General features: G+C 48.3%; 1 long non-coding RNA gene across 1 annotated transcript; it reads right to left on the bottom strand.

Moving 5' to 3' along the window:
- Positions 1-236: 236 nt before the first annotated feature.
- LOC110348174 (uncharacterized) lies at positions 237-7,263 on the bottom strand. Its single transcript, XR_002393163.2, has 3 exons — positions 6,676-7,263; positions 5,047-5,136; positions 237-4,513 (listed from the first exon to the last, which is right to left on the bottom strand). It is a non-coding gene; the product is annotated as an uncharacterized LOC110348174 (long non-coding RNA).
- Positions 7,264-20,306: the final 13,043 nt, after the last annotated feature.

Raw genomic sequence — 20,306 nt, 5'->3', positions numbered from 1 at the left:
ATATGGTGTTTATACACAATGGAGTACTATGCTATCATAAAGAAAGATAAACATCAGGCATTAGTAGGTAAATGAGTGTAACTTGAGAACATAATGTTAAGTGAAATAAGACATACAAGCTCACATATTGCATGGTTTCTCTTAAATGAGAAATACTATATATATATATGGATATGGGAGAAGTTCAAATACTTCCTCAAATTACTTATTCTCTTTTAAAAATATTTCAACGTATATGCTAATTTGTTTCACTTCTGCTGAAAGGTGAGCTTAGTTTGTTGAAAAGAGAGTTTGTGTTATTACCTGTTTGTTTCTTTTTCGTAAGAATCTTTTTGGTTCTATCTTCTACTTTGAAGATAACAATACACAGTACAGTAACTATTGCTATTCTCTTATTTGGTTATGAAAATACGTTGGATTTTTTCATAAAATAAAAAGAAAAAAGATAAAGTTAATATTTTTCTAAGTTGGAAAAAGGAAAAGTGAAACAGAAGGTCTGAGGTGAACGGTCTCCCAGAGTGTCTGTGTCCGTGTTCCTGAGAGGGGGTGGCCGGGGCGCTGTGTCCTTGTTTCCAGAGCAGGTGCTGGCGTGCTTCACAGGCGACCCAGGGGAGAGGACATGTGGTTCAGTACAGAATTTCGGAATCTCTGCTTGAATGGAATTTCAAGACAGGCAGGGTAGCAGCAGTGCTATCGTCCTCACTATCGACTTCTTCACCTTACCATACTCACCTCCATCCGGGCAGGCCACTACTCTCCCAGGAAAAGCCAAAAGAAAGAAAGCAGGGAAATTCTTAAGACAAAGACTCAGCTGCAAAGTACAACTCTGCTCCTCCTTTCTTCTTCAGTGACAGTCCTCCCAAATATTAAGTGGGCACATAGTCACCTGAATTTTAGACACATTTCCTACCCTTTGCCACTGGCACAGGTTGGCAACTAAGTTACGGACAATGATGTGGAAGCAGGAGTGTTATCCAACAGCTTCTGCAAACCTCTTTCCAAGCTGAGTAGTGAGCAGATGTGAGGGCTGGAGCTCCAGCAGCCACCCTGGGAGAGGTTTGGGGGCCATGAGCTAGGAGGGTGGGGTAGAGGGAAAGAATGTTCCTGTATTGAAGTCGCTTTGAGCTTCATGCTTGCCATAGTGCCACCTCCACACTTCCTGTGCCTGGAAGAAAATTCTCTGTCTGGTTTCGGCCACTGCTATTTTTGGTTCTGTTTACACAGTGGAACCTGACCGTAGGGACTACAAATACTGGGCAGGCTGCAGTGTCACGAGGCAGTCTCTCCTTAGCCTGATGTCCCATGCCTACATCAGCACCCCAGTTCCATGGGGCCCCTCCATCCCCCGGCCCACCAGGATTCAGGAGCCAAGGTCTCCCCACCAGATCACATTTCTGCCTGGCACTCACAGGCTGCCTGTCACCTAGTGTGGACAGACAGCTGGGCAGGTGGAAGCCTCCAGGGATGACTGTAGGAGGGAGGGGGCAGGTGCCATCTGGCTGGCCTGCAGGGCTCCTCACAAGCTGTATCTCCTCATGCCATGTTCCTAGTGGCCCACTGAGATGGGTACCATCACCCTAGCTTTGAAGGTAGAATCAAGGTGGCTGCGTACAGTCACATAACAGCTCATGGCTAACCTTGGACCTGAGCTGTATCTGCTCTGTGAACTGGTTTTGAAGGTAGCTCCCCAGCCCAGACCCAGTATCAAGCCCTGCCATTTGTACTCTCTGAGGGGCACATCTTTGATCCACAAAGTCTGAGCTCCATGAGGGTAGAGAGAGATTGGCCCAGGCCAGAGATCAGCCCATGGGGTAATGTGTGGCTCCCATGATAGAACCCCGTGCGAGGACAGCAGAACCAGCCAGATTCAGAGAGCACTGGCCATGGGATGCGAAGCAGAACCAGATAAAAGCTGCTGAGAAAACTGCTCTCAGGCTGGCCCTTCGAAGAAGGCAGATGTTCTTCCCAGACCTTCTGTGTCAACACAATCAAGCCACTGGCTGAGAACCGAGAGGGTGACAACCCCTTGGCTGGGAGCTCAGGCTGTGCTGCAATCCATAAGCTGGTCTATCTCTCACAATGGGCTGTGAGCCATCCTTCATGCTGCAGCTGCAGGTCCTGGTGACGCCTCCAGCATCGTTTGTTTCTTCTTTAATTATGCCCTGGAAGCAACGCTGCCCTTGTGGACGCTCGAGGGCCAGTGGTGTGGGCTCAGCAGCAGCGCTGTGAACTGGAGGCCACAGAGGCAGTGTCCTCATTCCAAGGGAAGTGAAGAGCAATCCCCCGGAACACGGTCTCTTCCTTCCCTGGGGGTCAATCTTAAGAGGACTCTGGCTCGCCACTGGGCCTCAGGCCCCCTCCTCCGCTGGCCCCCTGGTGTCCGTGGCCTCCATCCAAAGCAGCTCACTCCGGCACTTTAAGTCCCTCCTCCTCTGCTCTGGGGTTACCTTGAGGAGGGGACAGTCCAGCCCAGGCATTTTCAGTGGCAACCACTGTGGCCCGTGATGGGGTAGGGTTGGGTTGTACTCCTCAGGGTTCAAGCCCAAGACTGCAGAGCTATGAAGTTTCTGGGGTTCTGGAAGGAGGGATTGTTCCCCCCCAACCCACTGTGTCTACCCTGACAGAAGAGTCTCAGACAGGGACAAAGGTTCTAAGAGGAGCGAAGACACTAGCAGGCTGTGTGGTCTTCTGGTCACGCCCATCTGCATAAAGCCCAGGGGACAGGTAGGCAGGTGCAGAGGCCTGGTCAGAACAGTGGACAACAGTTCCCCCTCCAGCCTCCAAGACAAGCTGCTAGGATGTAGCACAAGCCCTGTAGGTTGGGATTGTTCACAAGCAGGGGTCATTGCCCTTGTGGGCTGGCATGAGAGTCTTTTCCTCGCTGGCAAGAGGGGTCAGTCTTTGGGTATGATGCTCCACCATGAGGAAGATCAAATGCATTTTGTTCTCATTTTTCACTTGAAAGCAATACCATTCCAAGCCCCTGTTGAAGGCTCCATGATTCTTCCCACTTCAACCTAATTAGTTCCCAGGCTGGATCACAGAGCCAGGCAGGTGACCAGAAAGCCAGGACTCTACTGCTCTTAGGATAGACCAGGGATCTTGGATTCACTGTACAATGATGGGGAAAGAAAATCAACTGGCTCAGTGGAAGTCAGTCACCACTACTGAACCTCCCTTTACAAAGAGAGAAATTGTCAGAGCAAAGGCACAGGACCATTGAGAAATACTGACTCCCAAGTCCAGAAAATCCCACTTGAACATCACCCAAAGACGTCCTACAAGGCAAAGCAAAGTTAGGGGACCTGGGCAGAGCTCAGCAGCATCAAAGGTAGAGCCCACCTGGTGGGCACCTGGCCAGCACCTTGCCCAGCACTGGAGGAAGGGAGTCCCCCATGGTGGCCATGCAACAAAGAGCATAGGCCAGGCCTGCTGCAGCAAGAGACTTGAGGGCCCAGCCGGAGCTCTTCAGAGAAGACAACAGCTAATGATTCCATATGGCTTCAAGAGAAGCAGCCAGTGACCTTCAGCTGAGGGAGGCTCCTTGTACTTCATACATTCTGAAAGACTGTGCCCTCTGAAATGGTTGCTGAAATCCTGACCCTTGAGTAGTGGAGCTAGGATATGGAGCTGTGGGGAAGTGGTGAGGTCCTAGGGGCAGGGATTAGTGTCCTTCCAGGGAAGACACAGTGAGAAGGTGGTGAGGAACCAGCTCTCATGGAACAGATGCGGAATCTGCCAGCACCTTGATCTTGGACTTCCTGGATCCCAGAACTGTGAAAAATAAATTTCTGTCATTATAAGCTACCTAGTCCAAGGTATTTTGTTATAGCACCTGAACAGACTAAGGCATCCATCAAAAAGGACAAAAGAAGAGAAAATATAAATTGTGAGGAATAAAAGTTCTTGGCACAAATATAAGGAACTGTCAATGTGGTATGACTTCAAAGGAATACTGCAGTATAAAACCCCCCAAACACAACAACAAAACAATCCCCTTGACTTTAGTACTGGGAATATGTCCTCTCAGATGGCTCAGGGGACACCCAACATGTGGTCTCTGCACATGAACTTAGGAGGCCTAAATTATTGTTACAGGGTAACCATTTTATCAGCTTCCAAACTAAAAATAGTTACCTGATAGGAGTTGGGAGATAAAAGAGGGAGAAGGGATCAGGAAGGGATTATAGATTATAGAGCAGGGACCACTAGACGCTCAAAATGAGCCAAGAGACAGCTTTGAGTACACTGACTTTTAAGGTTACAAAGGTAAGTAACCAGCACAGCTGCCACTGGATGCATGGAGGAGGAAGCTGAATCTTGTCTCCTGGGTGGCATCAATCTTGTACAGGTGCAGATATCTGCCTGCTTCTGTCCCATCTCAGCGGTTCTATTGGCCCTGGTGGCTGTGGTCCAGTCTCAGTGGCCTTGTCACCCTGCTGTCTGTGCTTCTCCGTTTGTTGGTCTTTTTTCTATCCCTTCTCATTTCCCAGGATCCTCTTATGATGAGGCACTGTAAAACAGCTTTTCTTTATTAAAATCCATTTATTCCCAAGCTCTTAGGCAGTTTTATAAATATTGGTTTAAAATATTAAGCAGGGATTATTGTTAAAATTATAAAATAGGAAATGTTTCCCAAGGAAATTTCATCTAAAAATAAGCTCGTCTCCACTTGGGGGGACTTTGGGACTCATGTCAAGGTGAAGATCATTCTCATGCCTCTTCTATAGCATTCTCAGGAATTAGCCAAAAACAGATTTTCAAAAATCTGTGGCAATGGAGTGCAGAAAGAAATGTGCCTATAAACAGGTCTTCCAGCTAGGGAAAGAAAAATTCTGCATAAAGAAGATAAACCAAGTCTGAAGTTGCTGCCAGTGGGCATTTGCTGGCCACCCAGTGTGGATGCTAGGTCGGTCTTGGAAAGGCCAGGCTGGAGGGTCCTGTGGGTGTTTACTTTCTGCATTGATCCCCTTGACCTTGGAGAGCCTGTCAGCTGAATCATGAGGGAAAGGTGAGGAAGCCATTCTTCTCCCCAATTCCTCTTACCGAGGGCCACGTGCTGTGATACCTCCCAATTACAATGATGAACAGGCTGAGTCGGCGTCACACACACTTGGTCTCATTCTTCACTCACAACTGTGGAAATTGCATTGTAGCATTGTTAAACACCCCAGAATTATAATTAATTCTAATTATCCAATAAAATCTTAGTGTACTGTAATCTTGATTGACCAGAACCCATAGGGTCATAATTACATGCTGTATTCCATTTTAAAAAGACACAGGTCAAACAGAAATACGATGGAAAGCCAGGTTGTAATACATATCCCAGCAATACTCTGGGCTTGGTGTAAATCCACTTTGGGCTCACGCTTCCTGCCCTGGAAGGCAGGATGTGTTTAAATGTCCTGGGGCCTGCTCTGTCTGATTGGTCCCTTTCTCCTGGACCTATTCGCATTTAGACACTGGGCTGTTGGCCTGATCACCATTCCTTTACCTGTTTGGCTGTCTCTCCTGGCTACTTTTCTCATCTCAGGTGAAAGGTGACACTTCCTCTGTGGGCCACATTGGATCAGGGCCCTGAGTCCTCTGACTAGTCCTGACCTTGGCCTGTTCCGTCTGGCTTTAACAGGAATCCTGCTGGGCCAGTTTAGTGAAAATCCCCCACCTTTGATATCTGATCCTGTGTCTCACCCCACCCAACCCTACCTCCCGCAGAAAAGCTGTCCAATCTGTCTACCAGAGGCCCCTGAACCTGACATTTCCTCCTAGTGATTTTTCCACTCCACCCCTTTGTGGGAGTGGCTATACATCCCCACTTTTTCTGTGTATTCAGAGTTGAGTGGGAGGGCTCACGTCTTCGAAGGCCCCTTGAATAGATTCACTTGTGCCACCCTTAACAAGCGTCTGTATAGTATTTTAATAGGGATTAGAACAGGATGCCCCCCCCCCCCCATATCGAGGCTCAGATCCCACACCACAGTGCCCAGATCTCTGGAAACACAACTGGATGACAGGCTGGGGTGTCTGGGGAGAGCTGCATGGGGCTAAGGGACATTGGTGCCAGCAGCAAGGTTGGATAGGGACAATCCCGCCTCTCCAGAAACCACTGGATTGCCAGCCCTAATCTCTCTGTACCTCCCCTCAAAACTACTCCACCATCTCCCCCCCCCCCCCACCAGGGCAACACCTGGCCAAGGCCACAAGCGCACCTGTCCTGCCCCGCCCCTCCCCACCCCCATCCTGGGAAGGAGACGCAGGTCACTCAGGGCCGGGGCTGGTTGGGGTAAAGTCGCACATTTCAGCTGCCCTGACCCCTTTAGGTTGCCTGCTCCAGGGCCTGTTGCCTCCTCTGTAAGCGATCTCCCCCGCTTCTGCTGTGAGCAGTTAGCCGGCTCCGGCCAATTCCCTGAGGGCTGTGGATTGTCCCCTACCACACCTCAAACCCACTTTTCCTCCCCCAGCTAGGTAGATCCCTATGCAGTGTCACTGCAGGACACCCCTGTCACCCTGGTCGCCACGGGATAGATATCCTTATGGTCTCTGGCCAACCCTCGGAAAGGTGGGACACCTGTGCCCACTCTGGACAGCCCTAGTCACCACGGGACACCAACAGTCACGCTAGACAGCCCTGGTCACTCTGCACAGTCCTGGTCGTGGCAGGACATCCTTTACCATTTCCGGCCGCCGCGGGACACCCGCAGACCCCTCAAACAGCAGGTGGTCCGGCCAGGAGGACTCAGCCCCAAAGCGAGGACTGACGCAACCAGAAGGGAATCGGAGAACGCGCTGGGGATGTTCGGGACAGACTGTTGGCATTTATTTTAAAACTAGGATTTATGACATTTTGCCATCGAGGAAATGTGCATGGACCACACAGCTGCACAGACCCAGCGTCTGAGGCGGGCGCCTCTCCAGCTTTCGCCCCCAAAAGCATAGGAGGCTCCTGCGCAAGCGCAGAAAAGAGGGCCCAGGAGCACGCCCGCCCAGAGCCGAGGGGTGATGGCTGCTGCGCATGCGCAGAACGGGAACCCGGGAGCTCGGCTGCAGCTACAGAAGAGCGAGGGCTTGAAGAGAGCGGGGAGGCGGGGAACTGCTGCCCAGTCAAACGCAACACTGGGAAGGGGGCGGGTCAAATCTCGAGTCGGCTGAGCCTAGGGGTGGTTCCTTTTTGGCCGAAGAACTCTGGGAGCGGGCTCCCACTGGGAGAGACTCGCGCTTGTAAACTGTAGACTGCGTGACGTGAGGCGGCGGGACTGGAGCTGCGCAGGCGCGGTGCGGATGCGGAGCTGTGGGGAGAGCGCTGCGCAGGCGCACGGAGGCCCTGTCCTCTTGCTGTGGCCGCGGGATGCTGAGGTCTCTGTATATCCATCTGCATGGCCTGAGCTTGGCCGCCGTGGGCCTTCCCTTCCTGCGGCACGGTCTGGGACCGGCTGTCCACGCGCACGAGTGTTGTCCCGCCTTGAGCAGCAAGGCCGGGCGCTCCCGGGTCGCTGGGGGATCGGTGCCTTTCAAAGCTGGGCTGTCCACTGTCTCCCCACCTGCGCTCGCACGCTATCCTCTCCGCCCCCCACGTCGCCCGGGCTACCTGCTGTCCCTCCTTTCCTGGGCCCCTCGGTGTCCCCCCTTTCCCCGGTGGTGTTTCCTGAGGAGTGAGGGCTGTGCTTTTCCTTGATCACGAAGACCTCAAATTTTCGTTGTGAAAACTTCGATAACAACGGGTTGGGGCAAAATGTGCGTTTTAGTCCAGTGGTTTTTGCTTCATTCGATACAAATCTTGGGGATGTGCAGAAGTTAATAAGGGGACCATAGACGGGCGTCCCCAGTATTTTAAAGACACTTTTAGGCGTTTGGCACACCCACGGTGAAGCTGTTGGTGTCAGGTCCACCGTTTTGATCTTTTTTTATTTTTAATTTTATTGGTACATTTTAGGTATACAATATAATGACATTCATCATTGGAAATTTGTACCGTTACGTAATACATCTTGGTTCTTATTTTTTTCCCCCATTCCCCTGCCCTCCCGTCAACCCTTCCACCCTTCCCTATTTACAAAGACTTTGTTTACATTTTTTCCTTTCTCATATTCCATTCTCTTCTTTCCTTTCCCCAACCCCTCCTTCCCCTTCCCCTTCCCCTTTGGACCTTTTCTTCCTATTTCACTTTATCTATTATGCCTTTTGATCCTTATTTACACTTTCAGTTTCTCACACCAGAGAAACTATTTGGTATTTACACATGTGTGTCCTGTTTATTTCACTTAAGAAAAGTGCATCCATTTAGCTATAAATGTCTCTTAATTTCTCATTCTTTATGGCTGAGTAGTACTCCATTTTATAAAAAACCCCACACATTATCCAATCTCCAGCTGATAGGCAATTGGGCTGTTTCCAAGTTTTAGCTATTACAAACTGTGCTGCTGTGAACATGGGTGCACATATATCACTGTGGTATGATTCTTTTAATTCTTTTGGGAAGATACCCAGTAGGGGAATAGCTGGGTCAGATGGGCTCTCTAATCCTAATTCTTTGAGGTATCTTCATACTGATTTCCACAGTGGTTGCACCAGTCTACATTCCACCAACAGTGGAGCAGGGTTCATTTTTTCCCCACAGCCCCGCCAGTATTTGTTATTGGTTGATTTCATGATAGCAGCCATTCTTTCTGGGGTGAGGTGGAATCTCAATGTTGTTTTCATTTGCATTTTTTGAATGACCCGTGATGTTGAACTTTTTTTTCATGTTTATTTGCTATTTCTACTTCTTTGTCTGAGAAATGTCTGTTCACTTCAGATGCCCATTTTCAGATTGGGTCTTTAAATTTGGGAGGTCTGATTTTTTAAAGTTCTTTATAGATTCTAGATAGTAGACCTTTGAGGAACAGCTGGTAAAATTTTTTCCCCACATTGTGGGTTGTCTCTTCACGCTGTTGGTGGTTTCTCTTGCTGTGCAGAAGCTTTTTAGTAAGAAGAGGTCCCACTTGTGGACCTGTATTCTGAAAACTACAGCACTCTGAAAAAAGAGATTGAAGAGGATATCAGAAAATGGAAAGACATCCCTTGCTTTTGGGTAGGAAGAACCAATATAGTGAAAATAGCCATACTTCCAAAACGGCTATATAGATTCAATGCAATCCCAATTCAAATTCCAACAGCATACTTTACAGACCTTGAGAAAACAATCCAAAAATTCATTTGGAACAAGAAGAGAACTAGACTAGCAAAAGCAATTCTAGGCAACAAAGACAAGGTAGGGGGTATCATAATCCCCAACTTGAAACTATACTACAAAGCTACTGCAATGAAAACAGCATGGTACTGGCAAAGAAACAGACCCGAGGATCAATGGAACAGATTAGAAAATGCAGAAACAACTCCAGAGACACTCAGCCACCTCATCTTTGACAAAGGAGCCAAACACCCTCCCTGGAGGAAAGATAGCCTCTGTAATAAATGGTGCTGGAAAAATTGGGTTTCAGCTTGTCAAAGATTAAAACTAGACCTGTATCTCTTACTATGCACTAAACTAAAATCAAAATGGATTAAAGATCTAAATATTAAAAGAAACACTAAACTGGGTGGAAGAAAGGTTAGATAGAACCCTTGAAGACATCGGTGTAGGAAAAGATTTCATGAACAAAACCTCAGTTGCATGTTTTAATCTTTCTTGGACTTGTTGGAGTGGCACTACTGAGCACCTGGTGGCTGGTGCACCTTATCCTTGGTGGCCAAAACTCGGGGTGCAACTATGTCTTACGGACTCTGCACCAGGCAGTGCTCTAACATTTCTGTGGGGTCGAAATAAGACACAGAACAGGAGCTTGGTGGTGGGAAAGAGCTGAGGGGCTGGCCTGACAGCGACTGGTTCTATTTGGGCAGTGAGCACTGACCACAGGCAGCATCCCTGCAACTAAGCTGTGATGGCTGGGTCCCTCTGGCTCATATTGAAACTCTGCAGGATAGAGAGAGGTCTGTTTCTGGGTGAATGGGTTAGAGCGTGTGGGCGGGGCCAGGTGGCTGGTGATCAGTGTGCCAGCTGGGCTTCCTGGCATGAACGCAGCAGTTGACGGAGTTCTGGGGGCCTCCAGCACTTAAGGGAAAGACTGTCATAAGACATTCTCAGGAGAGCACAAATGGGGCAGCACTCACTGAAAACTCAGGGGAAAATGCCCTAGTGTACACTGAGAGTGTTCAGAAGGGATGCCAGGTGACCCTGCCTAGGTAAAGCCATCCTGGGAGAAAAGAGGCAGCTGTGGTCCTCTCTGCAGTGTGGACCAGAGGGCCCCCCCCCACTGTGCTGTCCTTAGCCTCTGGTGGGGGGGTTTCTCCTGGCAGAGCTAGGACCATTTGCAGATGATGGAGACCCAGCAGTGTCTGGAAAGAGAAACTGGACCAGGCACTGGTCACCAGGCGTCAGCCTCCGGGATGGTGCAGTTGAGTGATCCTGAGCATCCCTGGGCTGTGTCCTCTGGAACAGGAGGCTGCCAGGCTGGGAGTGGATTTGCAGTACTCTGCTGTGAGCACTCAGAGCTTGCCTGTGTTTGGCTTCGTGGTCCCTATGGAGGGGGGATGGCCAAGATGCCTCATATGCCATAGAGGACCCTGGAGAGCTATGCTCAGGTGAGCTGCCCTGCCCCATCTTTACACTTTGCCCTTCATTAGGCCTCTCTGCCCTCTCCTGCACATGCTGTGCTCACACATGTCATGAGCCTGGTGTTCCTTCCACACACGACTGCTTCTACGTGCTAGAAGTCATCCTGCCGTGTGACTACACGTGAATTCTGGTCCATTCTGTTGATGGACACTTGACTTAATTCCAGTTGGGGGATACTGGGAATAAGGTTGATATGCATTCTTTTACTGTCTTTTGCAAGCAGGATTTTTTTCCTTTCCTGGGAAGAACCTAGAAATGCAGTTGCTGGTCACTGTTCCAAAGTGGCTATGTCATTGTCACCATCTTGGTATTGTCAGGCTTGCTTCCCCTTTTAAAAGCATGCTGCTGGAGGGTGTGAAATATGTCCAAGTCTTTTTTTCCTTAAGCCCAGTTTTTTAAAAGTGTTTTTCTTTTTAATATGCTAGTGTTGGTGTCTGCTGCCTGAAACTGAGTGGAAATGACATGAGCACTTAACCGATGGCCCAAATCCAGGGGGAGAGTTTGAGACTGGCCCTGAAGATGAATATTAAATTATCATCTAAATTATGTGTTAGGAAGTGCTTGGGTGCAACCTGTCTGCAATTTGTTTTGATTTCAAACTGAAAATGTTCATTTTAAGTACTGGGAAGAAAATAATATATCATCTGCAACAAGTGCAATTGCCAAGTCTTTGACTTTGCTTAGTTTTGTTGTTGTTGTTTTAACCCTTTTCACCAGACCTCCTGAACTTTCATTCCTGGTGTGCAGATGTCCTTCTACTCTGCACTGGGCCAGGTTCCATGCTTTGTATTCTAAGCAGTGGGGTGGCCCATCAGCCAGTGTTTGCCGGTGTAAAGTTTCTCTAGGTTGCAGATACAACACATGGCTCTATGGCAGGTGTAGGACCTTTAGCACTGCTCTCCCTATGCCCACGGGGAGCATAGATGCAAGCTCACAAAACCCATTTCCAGTGTGTCACGGTTTCCCCACCGCTGAAAGGTTTCAGTTTCCTGACTGATGAGTGCTGAGATGCCACACTTGCATTCCTGACATACTCCTTTTCTCTTTCGGGTGAGGAGCAGCTGCATTAGTATCAAGCCAAGGACTGCCCAGAGCAGAGTACTTTAGTTCCTGCGTTGTTTTATTCACCATGCAAAATATGTCAAAACATGTGTACATGTTGTAAATCTTTTTTCCAAACCAGAGGATTACCTTTCAACACATAAAGTAATCACCATTGGCTTGAAAATCAGAGTTGATTTGAAAACTAGATGGTGGCCATTCTGACCGTGTCCTTACATCCCTGGCAGAATGTCTGCAGATTGCAACCTGGGCAGGTGCTCAGAATCACCCTTGCCGACGGGCTTAGGGTCTTGGGCTCAGGTAAGGAACTCTGATCTCTCTGGCCAGTCTCCTGCAAGGGTCCTCTTGCTCAGGCAAAGAGCATGACTGTTGTTCTGGTTTATATCTAGATGTCCCCAGAACCTCATGTTCTCAAAGATAAAGCTTTTGGAGAGAGATTGGATTATGGGGACTTTATAGCTGATTTGCTATTAGGAGGTGGGAATCGGTTGCTGGGGGCGTGGCTTGGAAAAGGGCCTGTCTCCTTCACAGCTCCCTCCTTGATTCTCTCTGCTTCCCCACCTGTCAATCCCATGAGCAACTCTCCTCCACCATGGCCATGTGTCATGCTGTCCTGCCTTGCAGCCAGCCAACTGTGGACTGAAAGCCAAAATAAATCTTTGTTCTTTTAATTTATGGATTTCTAATATTTTGTCCCAGTGGTGAAGAAAGTAACTAACATAACTGTCCATCAGACTACCAGAATCCCCTATGAAACCCAGAATGCAGAGAGACCCCAGGAGAATCCACTTCAGCTACCCAGAACCCTGGCCTGGGTTAGCACCATCTGTTCCCTGGGTGTCTAGGTTGGTCTGAGCCACTGAAGGTCTGGATGTGGCAATGACCTGGCCCATGATGTCTCTTGACTGCCAGAGACAGAAGGGCCAACCTGGCCTCTGAGGCAGCAGCTGGATGCCCCAGCCTCAGTGCCCTGTGCTCAACAGTGTGCACACAGGACCCCTTCCGGTTCTCAGCTGTGCACTTGGATGGGAACTTATCTTAGCAAACCCCAGGAGAGCACAGTGGGGGCTCTGCTTGCTTGGAACCAGCCCTGGCTCCAAGAGAAAGCTGCAATCACTTCATCAGCAAGTATTGTGTTGCAGAAAGGGAAATACAAAGCAGCTCTCCCTACCCACTGGGGGGCTGGGGGGAACCTTAAGGGACACAGGTGGGAGGACAGGGCAGTGAACAAGTCTGCTATTTCATCCTTTGCATCAGTGATCATCTCCGCAGACCAGCTGCAGTCAGGCTGCAGTCTGATTGGAGCAGGTGCAAGGCTGAAATTGTGTCTTTAATCACCTTTTCATGTTCTTGTTGAGCACGCCTGCTACTGACATGCTGGCCTGCTGACTGGGGTGGCTCACCAAGGACCCTGGCCTCATCCTTTGGGACCCCTCCCCATCCTTTGGGGAGCAGAGTCCAGAAATCTCCTGTTGGAAGGCCAGGGCTCCAATCCCCCCAGGGTCCAGGCAGCCCTTCTTCTGGGGTCTTCTATCCCCTTGTAGAAGAAGCAGTTGAGGATGGGATTCCCTGCCTCTGCTATCTCTGCCAGGTCAGGATTCTAAAGGATGCCATGTTTTCTCTGTTTCGGGCAGCTCTTCAGAATATTTACATGACCTCAATTCAGTTACTTTTAATCAGAAAAGTTCTGTCTTTTTTTTTTTTTTTTTGAGACAGGATGTCACTATGTAGTTTAGGATGGCCTTCAACTCACTATGTAGCCTGGGCTGGCCTTGAACTCGAAATGAGCCTTCTGCCTCAGCCTCCTGAGTGCTGGGATTACAGGCATATACCACCATGCCTGGCTCTATAGCATTTTTAAAAGTCACTTCAATTTGCCTTTATCTTGATGTTCCAAGTCATTTACACTATTTTTCACAGAAGCAGCTTTCATTTGACACTGATAAGTAACTGGTTTACACAAAGTTTGTGTTTATAGAAGGGGCAAAAATACGTGCGTCAGTGGGTTCGGGAGTTAACATGCCTGGCATTCAGCCTCAGCTCAGCTAATGAAGTCCAGAGGAGCTGAGGCAGCGCTTGGGTATGGCTGCACTCACCAGACACCCAGCCCAAAGAAACTCGGCTTTTGGGAGTGTGCAGGGTGGAGGTTGATTAAAAGCTCCCACTGTACAGACATTATACTTTCTTACAGAAAATAATTGAAATTACATAAGAATACATGCATAATCTCACCACCCAGAGACATCTGCTTTCCACATTCTGCCACAGTTTCCCAGGCTCTGATGAATACATGCATGAAGTTAACATCATTGCAGGAGTAGGGAACAGTGGTTCAGAAAGCTTCCCTTGCTTCCAGAACGAACTGTAAGTCCAAGAGTAGCAAGACCACCCTCAGGTGTGGAGTCATCTTGAAGAACTTCTGCAGAACTATTACAATCATGTTTACTCCTGGGATGGGTTCTCAGGGCAAGTCCCAAACAGAGCTTCCGGTTGTCTTCCCCGTGGGGACCTGGATGACATCACTTTCTGGGTGTTCATGTGTGATCCTGAACTTGTACTGGGCTCTGTGGCTGACTGCCAGAGGCAATGGCTGTGGTCTCACTATGGCAATGGCTGTCTTCCTTCCCTCTGCAGGTGAAGCTGATCCTAAGTGCCATGCAGGCTAGGCAATGAGAGGCTGGTGTCAAGGGTGGTAAACAGACTTTACCAATAGTCAAGGAACATAGAAAAATGAAGAGTTTATGGCTACATTGCAAGAGAGCAGCAGATGAAATCCAAAACAGGAATGTGCTGACCAGAGAAAAGCAGGGACCTTTATGTCTGATTCTAATGTGAGAAGGGGTCTGGAAACACCATCCCAGGAAGGCTTTTACCAGGTCGTGGTGGTGCCATTGTCCATCCACCTGAGTTCTGAGGGAAGCCAGATATTATATGAACACTGAATAATGTTTTGTTTGACAAGGTCCAGTACCCTTGGTGTTGCTAGAAACAGTTCTACTAGTATAATTTTTAGCAAATTTGTATATATGAACTAAGGTGAGTGGTCAAGGAGATCAGAATAAAATGTATTTATACTTGAAAGGGACTTTTGACATTATGCTGACATAGGGAAAAAAGTCGTATTCTTTAAGACATGATACGTGGTTAGATCATCTTGTGCTGTATGCGTAGTTCTTGTGCTTAGTTTATAGGTGGAAAGTTAATGTTCTACTACACACTCTTCCTCCAGCTACTCTGTGGCCTTTACAGAAACGATGGAAAAATAACCATAATTCTCAGGGAATTCTAAGGGACTCACCTCCCTACCCCCAATATACCTTGCACTTCTTGTGGTCCAAGGGCCCCGGGCAGACAAAGACAGTTCCATCAGGCATGACTGTGACATTCACACTTAGTGATCACCTCCCAGAGCTGAAGGAGAAGGCCAGGTGTCTGTGGGAAGGTTCCATTCTTTACTGCAGTCTTATATAAATGTGTTATTTTCTTTCCAAAATGAGATCACACTGTGTACTTTGTTTTGCAATCTACCTTAAAAAAAAAAAAAACTGGGTCTCTTTTTTGGGTCTGTGGGAGGCAGTTTTCTTTCTGCATTTTTTAAAATGGATTCAGGGTGTACCAAGCAGAGCTTGGACCTCTTAGGTTGACTCAGATGTTCCATCATCACTATTTATTTCTTACTCTGGTCACACCACAGGTAACTTCTGGGGAGTGGACTTCTGTTACTGACATGTGAATGTGTGTTGGGGTCTCAATCTGGGGTCCCAGAAGCAGAGGTAGTATGAGGAGCCAGGAGTCCTCATTAGTGGCAAGGGGGTTTGAAGCTCAAGGCCCACCTGTCATTTGCTGTCAAGGGTTGTTAATTCCCAGGTGAGTCCAGCCTCCAGGGTCTCAGCAACAGTTTCCTGTATCCCTGATTCCAGCCTCTGCCCAGGTCCAGAGCTGGGTATTAGGACTGAATGGATGCTCAGAAACATGGGCAAGGCCTGGAGATGTCTTTGTGTCCAGGAGTGCCATGTATGTTTTCTAGAACAAGCAGAGGCTCTGGGTCACCTGACCAGAATTAAACTCGAAACCTCACCCATGTGGTGTCAGCCACCAGCATCCAGGAAGGACTGCTAAAGTGGTTCTCTCCAGGAGATGCCATGTAATCTCAGACTCTGTCCTCCACCCCCTCTATTGTTAGCAGAGACGCAGAACCAGTGACAGCGATGGTGTGATCACTCACAGCAGGAATGCCTGGCCAGCTGGCTCCCCACACCATTTACCTCTTCCTGTCTGATCGCTTCTCAAAACACAGGGGACAATGTCACTCTGTCCCTGTGTGAGAAGCCACCTCCCCTATCCTAACTCCTCTACCCTAACTCCTGCTTCCAGCAAGGCTGGCGGCTGTGTGGAAGGGCCTTGGCCAGTGGAAAGGGACTGGCAGAAAGTGTGCTCACCCTTCCTCCCCAGCGCCCAGGATGCAGTGGCTTTATGCAGCTTCTCTGAATACTGCTCCAGAGCCACCATCTGGCTGTTTCCTTTATAATCATGGCCAGCTCCAAAATTAAGCCATCACTGCATTTATTCTCCTTCCTCTTACTTCTACTTCCTGGGATTGCAATGCATTGGTTGTGAGGGAAACTTACCCAAACCATAGGAGTGGGACTGTATGTCCAACTTGTACAGGAAAAGTTAATATCCTTAATGAGTAGAGAGCTGTCCAACATCAGAAGGGAGCCCCAGACTGGACCCCATGGTGGAAAGCAAGGGTCCCAGGTCATGTCCTGCCCTCAGAGTGCAGCCCATCCCCGAGGAAGGCACTGCTCTATGACTTGGGGTACAGGGCTGTGACAAAGAGATATCCACCAGGTGGGTGGGTCCCATTCCTTGTGGATTCTCAGAATGGATTGACCACCTACCTCCCAGTCTTCCTGGAGGTGGCAGGCAAGGTGTACTTGGCAGGAGGAGAGGTAAACACTGTGCCCTGATTGGAGAACTGCAATCATCCAGTGGGACAAGGACTAGAGACCTGCAGCTGTGACACTCAGGTTTGGGGAAGAGACCTGCGTAGCTCGGAAAGGAGTCAGATAGTGAATGTTCTGCACTTTGTGGACAGAGAGGGCTCCTTCTTCTCTCCCGCATCCCCTTTCCTTCTGGGCCTACTGCAGGCCTGCACTTGACCGGGGGAGTCCTTACAGACAAGCTCAAGACATGCCAGAGGAGAAGGCCATGGAGAGCACATGGTCAGGGATGGGTCAGGGAGCCCAAGGCCAGGGACCTGGACTGGAACCAGGGTGCTGCTCCTAGTGAGCATGGCCCTCTGGGGAAATGGATGGGCCTCCTGACCTGGGGTGGTCCCAGGGGCTCCATAAGGCCAGTTACAACCAAAGTCTTCTGGGCCTTTGGGGCTGGGACAAATAGGGTATGTTGAAGGTTGTGTCCTGACTGTCACTCCTAACAGCAGGCTCCCCCTTCTCAGCCTTCCTGCCCCTCACACTGGCCTCTGAGAACCCATTCCCCGAGGGCACCCTTTGTGGATTTATCTTGGGTGATGCAAACTGTAAATACTGGAACTCAGACAAAGCCCGAGTGTGATTTTGTCCTTACCATTGTGATCCTGTGGGCCAACTGCAGAGCCTCTCAGCGGCCAGCCCAGAAAGCTTTAAGTTTTCATATTGCTGATCATCATGGCTCCTGGCAAAATTTGGGATGACTTCTGGAAAGTTCTGGTGGAGTTTTCCCACTGGTCAATGTCCACTCGGGAGATGGGGGCTGGTGACATTCTGGAGCCTGGTGGCAGGCCCTGGCCTGGTCCTGAACATGCTGATGAGGTGTCACCTCCTGAAGGATGTGGGAGGATCATGCTGGGGTCTGGAGCAGGTGAGTCGGGAGTGCTGACAGCCAGCATCCAGACCCAGGAGGGTTGCTCAGGAGAGCACAGGCATGGAGGCAGTGTCCCCAGGCCACACGTAGGAGTGAGGGTGATACTGCAGGGTGGGGAGTGCCACTGGGGCTGTGGGGGACAGGGTGAGAAGCCATCTTGGGACAAGCACTCGGCTACTCCCCAGGTCATCCTGAGGAGTTTCTCTGACAGGATTCCCAAGTCACACCTGTGTTTGCCCCTTCAATAAAGAAACTAAATTCAGAAATCCATACGTGGGAGTGGAGATAGAAAAAAAATTAAACATCTAGGAATTAACCTAACTAAGGAAGTTAAAGACCTCCTTAATGAAAACTGTAGTACTCTGAAAAAAGAAATTGAAGAGGATGTCAGAAAATGGAAAGACATCCCCTATTCCTGTATAGGTAGAACTAGTATTGTCAAAATGGCCATGTATTAGAAACTATTATATGTAGATTTAATGCAATCCCAATCCAAATACCAAAAGCATTCTTCACAGAACTAGAAAAAACAATCCTAAAATTCATTTGGAGCCAGAAGAGACTCAGAACAGCAAAAGTCATCCCGAGTAAAAAAGCAGCACAGGAGGCATCACAATTCCAGATTTCAAGTTCTAGGCAAAGGTAGAATGATCAAAACAGCATGCTATTGGTACAAAAACAGATGTGATCAAGGGAACAGAACTGAGGATACAGAAATGACCCCAGGCAATTCAGCAACCTGATCATTGACAAAGCAGCCCTCAACATATGTCAGAGAAAAGATACCATCTTTAACAAATGGTGATGGGAAAACTGACTATCCACATTCAGAAGATTGGGTCTAGACCTATGCCTCTCACCATGTACTAACATCAAATAAAAATGGATGAAAGACCTAAATATAAAAACAGAAACACCGAGTTTGCTGGCAGATAGCATAGGTGAAACTCTTGAAGACATAAGCACAGGCAAGAATTCTGAGCAGAATCCAAACTGCACAAGAACTAACACCAACAATCAACAATGGGATCGTATCAATTTGGAAGCTTCAGGACAGCAAAGGAAACAGCCAACAGGACTAAGAGACAACCTACAGAGTGGAAAATATTTTTGCCTCTACTCTTTTTTTTTGGTACTGGGGGTCGAACTCAGGACCTTACACTTGCAAAGCAAGCGGTGGAACCACTGAGCTAAATCCCTGGCCATTTGCCTCTACTCTTAAGACAGAGGACTAACATCTAGAATAAATAAAGACCTTGAAAAATTTAGACCCCTCCAACTAAAAGACTCAATCAAAAAATGGGCAACTGAAACTTATAGACACTTCTCAAAAGAAGTTCAAGCCAATGAGGACACAAATGTGTCATTCAACACATTTGACAAATGTCAATCAACACTCATTGACATTCCCTCTCATCCAGAAAAATGGCTATCATCAAGAACTCAAAACACAACAAATGTGGGTGAGGTTTTGGGGGGAGAGGAACCCTTCTACGTTGCTGGTGGGAATATAAACTCACCAACCCACTGTGGAAATCAGTATGGAGGTTCCTCAGAAAACTAGAGATTCCATTTGACTCAGCTTCTTCTGGACATCTTCTCAAAAAAGAAAGGCATGCTGGGGATTTAGCTCCATGGTGCCATGCCTGCCTCACAAGTTCAAGGTCCTAAAAAGAGAAAGGCATCATAGTATAGTGATCCATGCATGCCCATCTTTATAGTAGCACAACTCATAGTAGCTAAATCTTGGAAGCAGCCTATATGCCCATCAAACAATGAATAGATAAAGAAAATGTAGTATATCTACATAGTGGAATACTATTTAGCCATAAAGAAAGATACATTTGAGTCATTTATGGGAATGTGGGTGCACCTTGAGACTATACTGTTAAGTGAAATAAATCAGAAACAGAAGGTTAAATATTGTATGGTTTCTCTTGTATGAGAAATCCAAAGTATAAATAATTTAAAGAGTGAAATAAAAGGTAAATGATAGGAAACATGTAGAAAGACTTTGTGGAGATGGAAGTGGATCTAGGGATGGGTGGAGACAGGAGGAAAGGGAAGAGAAGGGGAAGTAAAAAGATCAAGATGGGATATGTACATGTACCAATTCCCCAGGATGAATGTATTTATTACGTATTGCAAACACACACTAATTTAAAAAGGGAGCAAAAAGAAACCAGTGCATAATCATAGAGTCTGCAGCTCATAGAGTGCACTAGGAAGATGATCACAAAGGCAGCGTGCTCTGTAATTAACCATCATGGTGCCACGGTGCCCAGAAGTGGCTGGTTGGCCATGGGGCCTGGGAGGCCTAGGCAGGGCTCACGAGCATCTTGCTTCTCCAGGAGGCTCTGAAGACAGTGGGAGGTGGGCTGTCCCAGGGCAGGTGGCTGGTGTCCCAGAGAGCTCAGATGTGTCTCCTAGGTTTGCTCAAATGGGTCCTCTGGGGCACACGCCTTTAGAGGGCCAGGCAGCTGATCCACAGAGTGCCTCCACATGCACGAGCTGCCGCACCATGGTGGTGGAGTGCAGGACTAAGGTAAGCAACATCTTCTCTTTTATGTAAAGGAGGGGACATGGGCACTTCGCTTTCTAACACTACCATTTCTGAAAATCCGATGTTTCCCATTTAAGTGACCTCGAAGGAAAGACACCATGAAGCCTCCACCAAGGTTCTCTCTGCCTGACAATCCAGCCTAGGCCAGTGGACAGGTCCAGT

The sequence above is a fragment of the Heterocephalus glaber genome, unplaced genomic scaffold (assembly GCF_053883595.1).
Source record: "Heterocephalus glaber isolate CG9 unplaced genomic scaffold, H.glaber_assembly_v1.0 deba00001610, whole genome shotgun sequence".
NCBI classification, from domain to species: Eukaryota; Metazoa; Chordata; class Mammalia; order Rodentia; family Bathyergidae; genus Heterocephalus; species Heterocephalus glaber.
This window is presented reverse-complemented; position numbering and strand designations above follow the sequence as displayed.